Raw genomic sequence first — 14,847 nt, 5'->3', positions numbered from 1 at the left:
CATTTAAAATAACATTAACACGTTTTCTCAATCATAATATATCTAAATAACATGACCAAGATCACACGTTCTCTTTTATTTTCTGATTTCCACAATTCAGGAATATTTTTCCAGGCCCTTGATTCTTAACAAATCAACTATAAGCTGATCACATGCATCAGTGGCTTATGATATTGCCAATTATCATCTCAGTTTACGTTCGCTGATGATTGCACAGTATTCCATTCCTTTGTAATGAAGCAGCCTATGCCAGAATGAAGCAGGACCTAGACAAAATTCGGGCTGGATTTGATAGCTGGTAAGTAACATTACTGCCCTACGAGTGTGACAATAATGACAATTTCCAATAAAGGAAGTCTGAAATTCAGTGGTTTCACCATCATGATTTTTCCCACCATCAACACCCTGGGGGTCACTATTAATCAGAAACTTAACTAGGTCATCCACAATTATATCAAGTCAGAAGCCAGGCAGTTTGTGGTGACTTTTTCACTGACAAGCTTACTAAAATCTTTTCTCCATCTGCAAGTCACAAATTGATAATGTGATGTATTTGTGATTGTCATGGCTGGATAAGGGTAGTTCCAACAATAGTCAAAACAATGTTCAAGGACAAAGCAAGCTACTTAATTGTCTTCCCATTGACCACCTTGAACAGTCACTCCCTCCGTCACTTAGTCACCATGTATGCTGTGTGTGCCATCTACAAGATGCACTGTAACAACTTGACAAGACTTCTTCATCAGCTCCCTTCCATATCCTGGAACAGCAGTGCCTTCAGGTTCCCATCCATATATACCTTTATCACTTGAAAATACCTTAGTTATTGCTGGGTCAAAATGACAGAACTCACTACCTGCCTAGCTAACTACAATGTGTATTTTCATTACATATACTGCAGCAGTTCAAGAAGGTGGCAGTTGGAACTGAGTAATAAATGCTGTCCTTTCAAGCAATGCTCATATTCTCTGAACAAATCTAAATAAAATAAAAGAGTTCAAACACCCTTTTACCTTATGATGCCTTCAACGTGTGTGTAACTTGCTTTAAGTATTAGGGCATAGGGGCACGAGACATGGATAATCATGGATGTTGTCTTTTGCCGTAAATCTCTTTCTTATCATGATGTGTAAGGTAATTTACATACTCCAAGTTACTTTTGCTTCTAATCCCTTACATGTTATATTTTTTGTACAAGAACAGCTTGTTCTTTGCATATTTTCATAACAGCTATAAAGTTCCATCACGTGCTTATGTGTCCTGTGCTACTACTTTACAGTAATTTTTATGCCAAATCCTGGTTTTCTTCTTTATCTCATACAGCTTTTCAATTTCTGTTCTCAATTCTGTTTCATTGAGTGGTTGCCACAGATTCAAAGGCTAACAGAAGATAAAAATTTTACAGGTAGCTCGGCATTTTCTCCTGCCCATTTGATAAATTACTATTTTCAGGGTCTTTGAACATGGTGTAAGTTAGTTGTAATTAGAGAGATCTGTAAAGTAAAATGAAGTTAGCATCTTTAATTTCTCCCCGTCCAACGATTCTACAGCTGGAATGACACATTTGTACTGGTAAGGTTTGTCAGAAGTGGAAATGTGGAAATAGATGCAGTTACAATCTTCCATGATTGGCCATTATTTAATTCAATATCACAATGAAAGCTTGAGATAAAGTTGATGAGTTAGTGGCTTGAATTAATAAATCAGTTTATAAAATAGCAAACATTAATCAGTAATGTCAGTACTTTCACGGAATGTGCCATGATGTGGTATGAAAACACAAGCAGATATATTTGTCCATTGGGGATTAACTTTCAATGTCTCTCTACCTTGGGAATAGTAATGATAAAAATTTGTTGTGCCTTCTGGAATAACAGATTTACTGTTTTAATAATCTTTTAAGACACTAATTAGTTACATTAACATGTAGGAAAAGATGCAGGTCAAATAATGTGAAAAATGCAGATCTGAAACTGCATCAGGAGATGCTTAAAACATAAACCTTAAGTCCCTCATTGTTCAGTGGAGTTAGTACCTGTCTGAAATAAAATAGTAGGGAGTAGAATTTCAGACAAACATGCTGAATGCTGATATACGAGGATATCACAGAAAAAATATATTAAAGCTGTGCAATTTTTTATCAGTATGTTTCAAGGTAGTTCACAGGACCCATATGTCAAAAGATAAGCTAGCTCGTTTTTATCACCATATAAATCCTATAGGTGACAGGCGTAAATCGAATGTGGCTTCTTTGACACATATGTTTTGGTCCTGTCCTCTTTTGGAAAAATATTGGAAAGACATTTTTAACATTATTTCAAATGTATTGAAGATTGATTTACAACCTCACCCTATCACTGCAATTTTTGGATTACCAAGGATAGAGTCTGGCCATTTATCTGCTTCCGCTTACCATATGATTGCCTTTGTTACATTAATGGCCAAACGATCCATTCTGCTTAAATGGAAGGATCCAATACCCCCTACTACTTTTCAATGGTTCTCTCAAACTATATCATGTTTAAACTTGGAAAAAATTAGGAGTGGTACTGTTGATCCTTCGCTTAAATTTGAAGATATTTGGAGTCCATTTATTCAATATTTTCACATGATATATATCCCCTTTCAATAACTTTCCAACTTAGAGGAACAGAGTTGACAACATAGTATTGTTCTGCTTCTACTGAGAAATTTTAGTCCAGTCTTTTTTTTGTTTGTTTTTGAAATTTTTCTGTTTAGCTTAGTTTGGTTTGATATATTGTTTATAATTTTTCTTATTGATTTGGGGTTTTTTTCTCTTTCTTTTTTAAAATTTATATAATAAATATTTTTCTTTCCTTTCTTTTATATTATATTCATTTACTAAGAGATTGTTGGATCTACAGATTTTTTTATATTTTATTGTTCTTTATGATTATCTATGCCATGATTGTTCTCCTGATCTCTTTGTATTACATGTACAAACATTGATGTTATATATTAATCTGTATTAATTTGAAAACTAATAAAGAGATTGAAAAAGCAAAGCAAAGTATATTTTGACAAAATTTTTGTGGGAAACAGGAGATAAATGTTAGCATTTCAGTAGGGAGGTAGCTCAGTGCAATAATGTGCCAGTTCATTGCACCATAAATTGGATAAATTGTTTGCATAATTCTAGGCTTGATTTTTGATCAGCTGTCAGAGAGTGAGCAGAAGGAAAAATTTCAAAAACATGAAGTTTAAGAATTTTATTATTTGGTGTGTCTAACTGTACAAAGTGGTAGTTATTAGAACTCAGGTTACTCAGATTAACACACTTGTGTTATGTTAGTATAAAAATTATTAGCCCATGAGAATTAATGGAAGAAAGCTGGAAGGATTTCCTGATGTGCTCCTCAACGAATGAAAGTTAAGAATTGTTAATTTTTCAAAATATGGTATTACAGGTATTTAAATTTAGTGGGGCTTTGTTTCTCATAGCCACTAACTTTGCATAATTTTACAACCTTGTTTTGAGCTGTTAGTAAAATGTATGGTGGCCTCTTTCAACATTCTAAACCATTAAAATATTAGTTTAAGAGCTAGGGTATGTAGGAAAAGGCTAGCTTATTTAACATTGCTGTTACAGCTTTCCTCAAAACACTATTTCATCTCTGAAATCTGGTTAATTGCTTTCTCATCAGAGGTAAGCATTAAACAGAGAAAATTGTTTTGAACAAAGGACTAACTGAACATATTAAAATTTACTACTTCCATGCTTTCACCTCTCACATACTTGCATCACTGTAGGAATTCAATACCAATATCCTCTGGATAGTTCATGGTCAAATTAATCTTATATATTTGGATTAATAGCAAAGGAAGCAACAGTTTCAAAAGGTATTCTTGCTGGATTGAATCTCTTAAAGGCATGTTTTTTCTGTGTTTCTTGGTAGGAGAAAAATTAACCAAAATGAGCAAAACTATACACTGAGATCAAGATTGTGAAATATCAGGAAGTATCTTCAACCTTGGAACTCCAAGACTCAACGTTACAAAGGTAGGATTCCATCAGCCAAGCCTTCTGCTGCTGGGAAGCTAATCTTTGGAATTCCTTCCCTAAACCACTCTGCCTCTCTTTCCCATCTGAAGGTGCTCCTTAAAACCAATCTTTAACTGCTTTTAGTCAGATGCCATATTATTTCCAATGTGTCTGAACATTAATTTTCATAGATTCATTGTTATACAGTGCGGAATCAAGCCCCTTGACCCAACTCGTCCATGCCAACCATACCAGAGCTAATCCCATTTGCCTGCACTTGGCCCATATCCCTCCAAACCTTTCCTATCCATGTACCTGTCCAAATATTTTTTAACCGTTGTTATTGTACCCACCTCAACCACTTCGTCTGGCAGCTCGTTCCATACACCCATATATGAGGAAAGTCATTTGTATGATGTACATGTTTTGGTAATACAAAATATTGTATTATGACATTGTTACCATCTTTTGAATAAACTAATTTTTCATACATCAAAAAAGTTAATGCCCCACACGTTTGAACACTTCCAATTGCAGAATGGGAAGTTTTAGTTTAAAGAAGTTAATATAACCTGTCATTCTTTAGTGTTTATTCCTTTCTTTAAAGTAAAATCATTAGGCAGAAGCTGTAATGAATAAAGAGGAGACACAAGCGACTGCAGATGCTGAAATCTGGAGCAATCTGCTGTTATTTTTCTATAGGTAGTGCCCCGGGATGCTTTTGCAACATTAATGGTGCTTTATAAAAAGCTTTGGTTAGCTTGGACTTGTAAATTTAAGGACAAGCAAATAATGTGAGCATATATGGAGTGGGGTTAAAAATAACAATGTCTATGTTAAATTACTTTCCTCTGTATTTTGGATGCCTTTCCCTGGAACATTCCATTCTCAGGCTGAAAGGCAGGGCAGGACATTATCAGGTCCCCGCCAATGCTGCTTTATCAGCAACAGCTTGGAGAATAAACTAGGTTGACTCAAATATTGATTTCTCTGACCCATTAGCTCTTGCTCCTTATTGATTGCAACTGATGTGGAGTATGATAGGAGTAAGCCCATTTCTTAGCACTCAGCTGTACTCGAAACGATTTAAATTAGTGAGCATAGGGATAACAGAGGTGAAAGGAACTTGGTGAAAATCAGAAAATGGGAAACAGAGATTTGAATGAGCTTTAGTTTACATTGGGTACATGATGAGAAGCTTTCAAGATGATGAGAGCATTGAAAAAGCCAGGGTTAGAGGTCCTTTCCTTCTCTGGCAGTTCTGTGGTATTGCAGATAGTTTGCTTCTACTCTAGATTCTGTAGGTCCTGAGGAAATGATGAAGTTGATGTAAGACCTACAGACTCTGCTACAGGATGGGACAGGCAGTTGGATTGTTTGGGAGGTGATGCATTCCTTTCTCCACTTAGGCTGGTCTTCTGTGTGGTCCTTGTTCATGGACTCGGGGTTCTCAATACTATTCTGAAACTTCCATCTCATTTAGAATGGTCATGGACCAAGGATTCCCTCAAATGGTTGGGGATGTTATACATTTTCATGGAGGCTTTGAGAACATCCTTGAATCTTTTCCTCTATTCACCTGGTAATCTCCACCTGTGACAGCTTGGAAAAGAATATCTGTTTTGGGAGTCTGGTGTCAGGCATGCAAACAACGTGGCCTCCCCATTGGAGATGGTTGAGTCTAGTTAGGAGGGGTTTTACTTTAGGAAAATATTGCAAGGGAAAATTAAAGTCCTGCTGAGAAATGAGGTTGCAAATTTTCTGACTGAAACCCAGCTAAGTGTAGTTGGGAATGTTGGCCTGGGAGAGGACATGGACTTTGGTTTGCTTATCCTGCCAGTGGATTTGGATGATTTTGTGGAGACAGCATTGGTGGTTCCCTCCAGTTTGAGGTGCTTGCTGCTGGTAGCCCATGTCCTGTCATTAATTAATTACTGAATCTCCTGGTCATTCACATCCAATCAATCCTGGTGATTTATGTTATAGGAACCGCAAGTGACTTTGCAGGTACTAATTATGGCGGATTTCAGAGCAGTCCAATTGTTGTGACACACTGCACCTCCTAGTGGTTGGGATTCATCAGTTTATCTATGAGGCCTCGTCTAGGAAGTTTTTTAGCACGGCCCTCAAGACCTGCAGCATTGATTTGTGGCTACGTTTCTGTTGCTGCCATTGCTTTGCATTGATGGAGATAACTGAGTGGATTAGGTTGTGGGCTAAGGTATCTTCAAGGGCAGACATCCTCCTTGGCCACAACCATAGATTCTGGAGTGGAAGACTTTGTGTTTATAACCGTAGCATGCTGGTGTCATGTTAGACTTGAGCCAGAGGATCCTAAGGTGCTCCAAATCCTATAGAGCCATTGCTGGAATGCTAGACAAACATTCTTGCCGGTGAGCCCCATCCCATTAAGATGGTGTTCTCTTCTAGTTTACCCTTCTAGAAGTGGGTGTAGCCACCAGTCTGATCTTTGAGCAAATCTTCTCATACTATGGTAGTTAGGTCAATGTCAGTGTCTGGGTTCCCAAGCAACAACAAGATTAACATTCAGATCACTTGCTGTTGGGGCTGTCCATGAATGACCTGCTGTTCCAGGTCCTGAACTTCATTTGATAAGTACAAGTTGCCTTTGAATGACTTCCTTTAACGTGGGATATTTGTCGCAACCAACACAGACTTGACAGAGTGAGGTCTTGAATCATTGACAAGGAGATGAAGACAACATGAGATCAGGCCTTCAATGTGCAGGTTTGGAGGTAAAAAGGCAATGTTTAAAGTTTCAGAGGTTGTTGAATTGAGGCAGGGGCTGTCAGGTGATGCCAAGGGCAGTTTTGGTAAAGAAGTTGATGTGGTTGGAAGTTCACCTTGGTATGAACTGGAAGATTGAGGTTACAAGTTAAACTGAGATGCTGGAATCTGAAACAAAAACACAAGTGCTGAAAAAACTCAGCCAGTCAAGCAACATTTGTGGAAAGAGAAACCAGTCAACATTTTGAGTCAGTGACCCTTCCTGAGGTTGTAGTTGTTCCTTCTCATACAGCTGCCAGTGAGAGGGATGGCGAGGGAATGGAAATTGTGCCAGAGGCTTTCACCTTCCCAATCCTCCAGACATGGAAGTGTTTGCTCCCTAGAACATGATGTCAGACAAGATTAAGAAATCAGTGGAGGGTTTGAGATGTAGGTGTGGTTGAGCTGAGTTTCATCAGGGTCTATGTGAAACCTAACATTGTGGATTGTGTGAGACTGCTGAGAGGCAGCATGTTAATACATCCATGGGGTCTCCAGAGATGATGGGACAGATGTAGGCTAAAAAAGCCATTCAAAATGATTCTTTAACTGGAATGGAGCTGGGTAATGGAAATCGCATCCAGCTGGATGGTGGAGGTGAGGCAATGGTAAGGGTTAGTGCGACCAACAGTGTCAATGTCAGCAGAAATGTCAAGGTGAAAGATTACCACTGTCAGAATCAAACAGGATGCCACTTGGAACTTTGATAATGACCACTTTGCTACTGTGATGGTGGCAGAAACCAGACCAAAGAGATTTATATGTGGAGTTCTTGGAAATGTGGGCAGATTTGGGAAGCAACCTCACACTAAAGGACCCTGGAGAGGACAGGGTGGGGGCTACTGGAGAAGAGGTGGCAGCTTTCAAGGACAGAGCGGGCAAAGGTCAGATTTTTTGAGGAGATGGGGTGATAATGATAGATTTCAAAGTGGCCAGGGGGTTGTGGAACAGTATAAGAGAGGGAACCATCAACATCAGCTAATATTGGAGTCAGGATTGATTCATCAGCAGTCTGGAAGAATCAGATTTAGCATTTGGGTGGCGCCTTCCCCGAGCAGGATAGGGTCAGAAAGAGGATGATGGGCTGGGCTAAACCAAGAAGGTAAAGAACTTTGACAGAAATTTACTGGTTGTAAGGCAGGATGGGCACAGGCAGCCGACTGGATGGTCTAAATCTTTGTGACAACAGAGTCCACTCATACTTGTAGGATGAGGGTGAAAGAAGCAAACTTGGGGAATTCATGAAGACAGTTTGCAGTGGAGAAGAGAAACCAGGGGTTATCTTTGAGGATAATCATCAAATAGTGAGGAGTCATATTGCACTAATTCAGCTCTTATCTTTCTATTATCTTCAATGACATATCTTTCTCAGTTCTTTTCCTCAATTTAAATGGTTAAACAATAGATAAGAAACAATGTATTTGTTCTATTTCAAACAATCCTTCAAACTTATTTTTATTACTTTCTTACTCCTTATTTTTCCAAAAGTTTTCCCTCATGTTCTACTCTTTTTAACCCTCTTTTTTCCGCTATTTTTTCCCTTTTGATTTCATCCCATTTTTCCTTTTTTCTTAAGTTTTGACTAAAATGATCATGACAAGCTCAACTGTGCTGAGAGAAGATAGACACTTCCATTCTTGCACAACTCTGGTTTCCAAAAGACATTACATTAAATGTTTTTTTTTCATTACAGAAATTCAACACTGAAATAGGCTACACAATACAAGTTACTACTTGGTCATTCAGGTAATTATCACATATGACAGTGTAATGATTCTGTGCACATTCTGAACAGCTCTGTAAATTTTTCATCATACAGGATTGCCCTTGGGTCAGTTTGCTCTATTTCAAACACTATGCCTTGACAGTTGGTAGCTGAGTCCAGGGTAACGTGATCAGCTGCCGGCCTTTGAATAATGAATGTAACTGTTATTACTTCTTCTGTGACCCTGCTGCCCTCATGAGGTTGAAAGCAAACTATCATATTTTTTCTCTTACTTTAACTTCTACTCACTGAAGTGAAACAGCGATTACATTATCTAGCCAACCACATTTACCTGGTACATTCTTGAGCTAATTGACTTCATCAGAATTCGTAATTTTGAGATGTAAAGGACAACTTATCCAATTAGAATAGCTGACAACATGGCTATGTCTGTTTTCTGTCTTTAAGAAAATCCTTGCCCAATATGCTGAACCAAACTTTCTATCGCTATGTTGACTGTAGTTGACTTAAAGAAAACCTCTCCTAATGCTGTTTAATTTATTAACAACACTAGCTTCCCCTACTGGTTGGTTGACAGCATTGAAATCAGGTGCCGCTTATTTTAAATAGATTTTTAACTTTAGACTGGGAATGGAATGGCAGGTTGGGGAGAATGACAATCAGCTTCTGGGATTGGAGCGGGGTTGGTGGTCAAAGTCCAATGATCAGAATCAGAATCAGGTTTGGTATCATTGTGTTATATGATGTGAAATTTTTTGTTTTGCAGCGGCAGTACAATACAATGATATGAAAAACAGTAAATTACAAAAATAAATAAATAGTGCAAAAAGAAAGGAATAACGAGGTAGTGTTCATTCATAGGTTCATGGACCATTCAGAAATCTGATGGCGGAGGGGAAGAAGCTGTTCCTAAAATGTTGAGTGTGGGTCTTCAGGCTCGTACACCTTCTGGTAGTAATGAGAAGAGGGCATGTTCTGGATGGTGTGTCTTTAATAATGGATGCCGCCTTCTTGAGGCACACCACTTGAAGATATCCTCGCTGGTGGGGAAGATTGGGCCCGTGATGGAGCTGGTTGAGTCTATAACCCTCTGCAGCCTCTAGCGATCCTGTGCATTGGAGCCTCCATACCAGACTGTGATGCAACCAGTCAGAATGCTCTCCACCGTGCATCTATAGAAATTTGCAAGAGTCCTTGGTGACATACCAAATCTCCTCAAACTCCTAATGAAGTAGAGCCGCTGGCATGCCTTCTTCGTGATTGCATCAATGTGTTGGGCCCACACCAGGATACATTACCTGTATTGAGCTTAATATTCAGCTTACCTTTTTGCCATTAACTTCAACTTAGTTATACTCCAATTCGCTTCATCAGAGTATTAATATGTAATACTGTTAAATATATGAAAAGTGCCTTATTTTATTCCATTCTCAAATTTCTTTGTGATTTTGCATCCTATTAATTTTTAAATCTGAAAATCAAATCTGATAATCTGCTTACAATGCTCACAGGCCCCAGTATGTAAAGGATTCTTTCATATCAATAAAATGGTTGATTGCACTTCCAAACAATATCATGAATTTGACCAGAAGCATTGTTTTTTTAAAGCTGTCCATTGCTGGCATCATTCTTCGGAGAAATCAGTAAAGAATTATCAAAGGTGCTTTATCTCAGTTGTATATGCAGTACTTGATGATGATATACTTGCCAATTTTTTTATGGTTCATAGGCAAGGGCGACTTTTATTTCCTTCTTGAATTATTCTTGAGAAGGTAGTGGTAAGCCACTTCTTGATCTGCTGTGGTCCTTGGATTGAGGATGCTCTCACAGATCTACTGATGATTCCATTATTTAGACCCAGTGACAAGGAAGGAACAGATTTCTTCTCAAGACTTAGAGTGGAATAGCATGATGGTGGTGCTTTCCTATGCTTGCTACTTTTGTCTTTCTAGGCCTAGAGATCACTGATTTGGGAAGTGCTGTCTAAAAAGCCTTGGTAAGCCATTGCAATGCTTGTTGTAGATGATACATGATGATTGGATGACTATTAATTAAATGGATTGTTTTGTCCTGAATGGTGAAGATTCCCATGGTGTTGCAGCAACAGTCATCCAGGCAGGTGGAGAGTATTCCATCACCGTCCTGATTTATGCTTTGCAGATAATGGAAAGGGTTTGGAGAGTTATGAACAGAGTCGCTTGTTGCAGATGGCTTGCTTCAGCAACAGCCTCTGTCCTGCTCTTGCATTCACAGTATTTATTTGGCCAGTCCAGTGAGGTTTATAGAACCATAGAACCATACAGCACAAATTATGTTCAATAGTGATTCCCAGGATGTTGATGGTGTAGCATTACACAATGGTCATGCCACAGGATATCAAGGGTAGGTGATTGGACTGTCTTGTTTGGGGATGATCATTACCTGGAATTTGTCTGATGACAATGTTAACTCCCAACCATTTGCCTATTCCTGAACGTTTCCCATGTCTTACAGGATGCAGGCATGGACTGCTTCATTATCTGGTGCTACTCAATCACCAGATAACATCCTCTATACAGATCTTATGATAGAGAGAAGGTCCATGTTGATGTCTGAGTGTAGGCAAGTGCCCTGAGGAACACGAGCAGCAATATTCTTGCTGTGAGATAATTAACCTCCAATAATCAGAGTTTGCTCACCTGATGCATCCCAATATGCTGTTGAATGAAACCTTCAAACTCCAAACAAAAGCAAATTCTGGAAAAGTTACAGAAAAATAGCCCACTGCATGATTTTAAAGAGAAGTCAGAAGTTAAAATTCAACAATGACAACACTTCAAAATAGAAAGCCCTGTGATTTCCCTTCGTAAAATTGATCAAAACATCAGGGACATGGGGATATACGGGTGGGGGGAGGGGGACAGCTCAAGGTCAAATGTTGGAGTAGAATACAAAGTTTTAGAATATAAAGCAAGTCAGGAAGCAGCAGAGATCATTTGAGTTGAGTGCATCTCTGCAGTGAACCAAATTATCCAGCCTTGCATCCAATTAAGTTTTAAAATACCACTGAATGTAGTGAATTTTAAGCCAAATATTTATCATGTGCTGAGAAGCATTTTCCATCATGTTGTAAAATGTCTTGCACTAATGTAAAAATAATGTTCTCTTGCACCACTGGGCATTTGAATGAAATTTAAATTCAACATCTCTATACATTTTGATACTTTATAAACCCCAAGGAGTCCCATGCCTTTGGTTCTGCCTTTCTTTCTGGATCATGGATCACATAACTTGAGTTGCACACTTTGAATATGGTCTGAGCACTGAACTATGAAACATTACATTGTTTAGAATAGGATAAAATTTAGGCATAATCTTTGTTGATTTATGCTCCTCCCTATTACAAAAATCATCTTGTTTTAAATTGAAGAGCTGTTTACAATTGCTCCTTGTTTCCTTTGGAAGTCTATTTTTAGTTACATTGTTTTGTGTTCATTTTCTAATTGTTTTGCTTAATACACACAACAACTGCCTATCAAATTGCATTACTAACCTCAATTATTTTGTTGATTGCGCCAGGGACAGAAATTAGAATATGCAATCTGTTAGAATACAGGAAGTCCCTAGGTTAAGAACGCCTGATTTATGAACGCCCGTACTTATGAACTGACCTCTGTAAAGCCTATTATTTAAAAAAAATCGAGTTACACACAATGGGTCGTACTAACGAACGGGCAGACTACTTTGCACGATGCTCAAAACATGTTTTAAGCGGTTCGTCGGCCCGAGGGAGAACAACGCCACGCCATAATCATGGCTTCAAAGCATAAATCTGATGCAAGTGATGGTGATGCATCGAAGAAAAGGAAAACGATCGCGATTGAAACGAAAGTGGAAAGAAGGGTTCAGAGAGAGGTGAAACGCCAACAAACATTGGAAAAGCGTTAGGCTACAGTCAGTCAACAATTGGGACAATTATGAAGGACAAGGGGAGAGTAATGGAGTATGTAAAAGGCTCTGTCCCAATGAAAGAGACAATTATCACTAAGCAACGCAGTGGTTTAATTATCGAAATGGAAAGGCTATTGGTAATTTGGTTAGAGGATCAAAATCAGCGTAATATTCCTACTAGCCTTGGCTTAGTGCAAGAAAAGGCTCGAAGCCTTTTCAGTGATTTAAAGGCTGCACGTGCAGCAAGTGAAGGTGCTTGTGATGAAGAATTTGTTGTGAGGAGGGGTTGGTTCAACCGTTTCAAAGGGAGGGTAAATTTACACAATATAAAAGTGCAAGGGGAAGCAGCGAGCTGCTACAAGGCCATTTATGAGAAAAAGTTCTGTTCAAGCCAGCCTTGATGTTTACTTTAAGAAATTGACTTCAGAAGTTAACCTTCACTCTACAGCAGCATAATCAGGCCCTGACTCTCCAGTAGCAGTATCAATCCCTGACTCTCTAGCACCAGGCCCATCATCCAATTAATAAAGTCATTTTAATTGTTAATTAAGGCTCCATCCAGTATGCAAGACATCAATTGGAATGAGAGTGTTAACCTTTAATCATTACCTTTTCTTTTCTATCTAAACAATTTAAGAAATGTTTCTTTAATGTTTTTTTATGCCTATACACACACATATTCTCTCTCAATTATAAACTGTACTGTAGTTACATTATTACTGCATTATTATATTTATGATGTTTTAGGTAAAATATATACTCTATACGAAGACAAACATTTGACTAATTGACTCTAGATGTGAACGGTACATAACTGTTCCGACTTACGAACAGACTCAAAAACAGGACTCATTCGTAATCCGGGGACTTCCTGTAGTTTACTGAGCAATAAACTTTCAGATATAATTTTACACATCTAATCTTTTATATGGACAGGAAATGTATCCAAACACTCAACCATTTACCAATTTCACTGTAAACCTCTTGTAAATATTTAATTTAAAAATTATGTAGTTTCCCTCTGTAACCCAGATATGATCATTTTTAGTTTCACTTGCAGAATTTTTCCATAATTGTACTTTGAGATTCCAAATCTGTAGGAGGTTCCACTTCAACATCTTCAAGGAAGTTAAAGACTTTTTCTATGACATTCCCTTTATAAATCTATTTTGAAATTAACCTGATTTGTAGATTTTCCTATCCCTTAAAATGTTAGTTCTAAACAGATCTGTAATTTTTAAAAGAAAAATTGCCATACATCTTTAAACCCTTTATAAATATTGTAGTACTATTTTTTTTCATTATAGTCTATCTTTAAAATTTTAAACTCTGTCTGAACTCAAGGATATACTACCTGATCCAAGAATCTTTTTTTTAATTCTTTGCTAGCCTTAAACAGGCAACTTTATTAAGTTTATGGATAAACTATTTCATAATAATTACCAATAGCTACATCCAGTCGATATCTTTAGGAAACCTTTTTTAAAAACTAATTTCTTAGTCTTTAATTTCTCCACTCTTATCCTTTGTTGTAATCAAATCTTAGCCCTGATACTGAAAATTATTGTATTTTTGTGCTTGCCTGTGTGTTCTCTATTCATTTCTAGTACCCTAAGTAGCCTGTGAGGTTTGCCAATATTGTGTTTCAGACTTTAAGCTTTATCTATCTATTTTGGGTACTGTTTGTTATTAATAAGCTTTATTAAGCACCATTGTTTCTGAGGCATTACAGGGTTTGAAAACGTTGGAGACACAAGAGAGTGCAAGTACTGGAAAATGGAGCAAAAAATAAAGTGCTAGAAGAACTCTGTGGGTCAAACAGCATTTGTGGAGACAAAGGGATGGTTGATGTTTTGGGCTGAGACCCTGCATCAGGCCCCTGTAAACGATACACATTTCGGACAAAGAACATTCCAGAACATACATTTACTTCAGCTTTTCTCACCATTTAATTCATCTTTCAATTCTATTCATTTCATCCCTCATTCTGCAGCTGTATATGTGACATTAAGAAGAATCATTGAACTGTTACAAGTGCTGTTTACATGGTGCAAGTTTCTCCTACAGTGCACAAATGATCAGTCATCTTATCTTCACTTTAACATCCAGCTCTGCACCACATCCATGGTCTACAGTCTCTTTTCCTCCTCCAATTATGAATCAGAAGCTACCCTTTGGTTGAATTTGATCCCATTCTCAATAACTTTCAACAGCATACAATTTTCCAAACCAAAAATCTTGATAATAGCTACCTGTTATCCATTCTTTCCAGAAAAGTGAACATTTAAAAAAAATCATCTCAAACCTCCTCTGACATTTATCTATTACATTGAAAATCATATTAGTTTGAACTATGTCCAGTCAGTCTTGGGTCCTTAGCCTGAGATAGTGGGAAGACTTC

Source organism: Pristis pectinata, chromosome 16, assembly GCF_009764475.1.
Source record: "Pristis pectinata isolate sPriPec2 chromosome 16, sPriPec2.1.pri, whole genome shotgun sequence".
NCBI lineage: Eukaryota > Metazoa > Chordata > Chondrichthyes > Rhinopristiformes > Pristidae > Pristis > Pristis pectinata.
The sequence above is the reverse complement of the archived record's forward strand: the minus strand, read 5'-3'. Positions refer to the sequence as shown.